This window comes from Penaeus monodon, chromosome 7 (genome assembly GCF_015228065.2).
Source record: "Penaeus monodon isolate SGIC_2016 chromosome 7, NSTDA_Pmon_1, whole genome shotgun sequence".
Lineage (NCBI taxonomy): Eukaryota > Metazoa > Arthropoda > Malacostraca > Decapoda > Penaeidae > Penaeus > Penaeus monodon.
The window spans coordinates 29,751,502-29,752,508 of NC_051392.1; positions in this window are offsets into that span (position 1 = coordinate 29,751,502).

Below are 1,007 nucleotides of genomic sequence, written 5' to 3' on the forward strand. Positions count from 1 at the left end.
ATTTTTGTATGATTATATATAATTTTTCATAGATATATAAATATTATATATATATAATTTTATATTTTATATCTTGAAAAACTCATATATAACCTAATTTAAAATATTATACAAAAATAATATATAAAATAATTATATTTTATATAATATATATATATATATATATTTTTGGTATATGTTATGTTTATTTTTATGTTTATGTTTATGTTTGTTTATGTTTGTTATGTTATGTATATGTAAGTAATGTTATGTAAATATATATATGTATTATATGTTAGATATAATGAATTGTATGTGATGTTATATATATATATAAAATATAATAGATATTATATATATATATATATAATATATAATTTTATATATATATTATAATATATAATATATATATTTTATATATATATATGAAGTTATATATAGTGATGTATGATAGGGTGATGTAATTTTAATTTCATATTTTTACATATATACAATATAAAATATAGACATATAATATTACAAAATATAAATATACAAAAATTTCATATATATAATAAATAGAGAAGATATATATATGAGATGATAGAAGATGATAAAACATAGAACATATAGAAGCACATGATATACAATATACATAAATCAAAACATATAGTATTATAGATAGATAAATATATACAGATATATATAATAGATATATAATATAGATATATAATTTTAATGATAGATAGAATAGAGATAATTTATATATATATAGTAATATATAATATAAAGATTAATATATATATATAGATTAAGATGGGTATATAGATATGAATATATATATATATAATAATATTTTTAATATAATATATATTTTATAATATATATAATACATATAATTTTTATATTTTTATATATATATAAAATATAAAATTTAAAAATTATATATAAAAATTATATATAAAAAATTTTTAAATTTTAAAAATATAATAATGATATATATGAAAATATAATTTTATGATATCAAAATTATATATTATATATATATT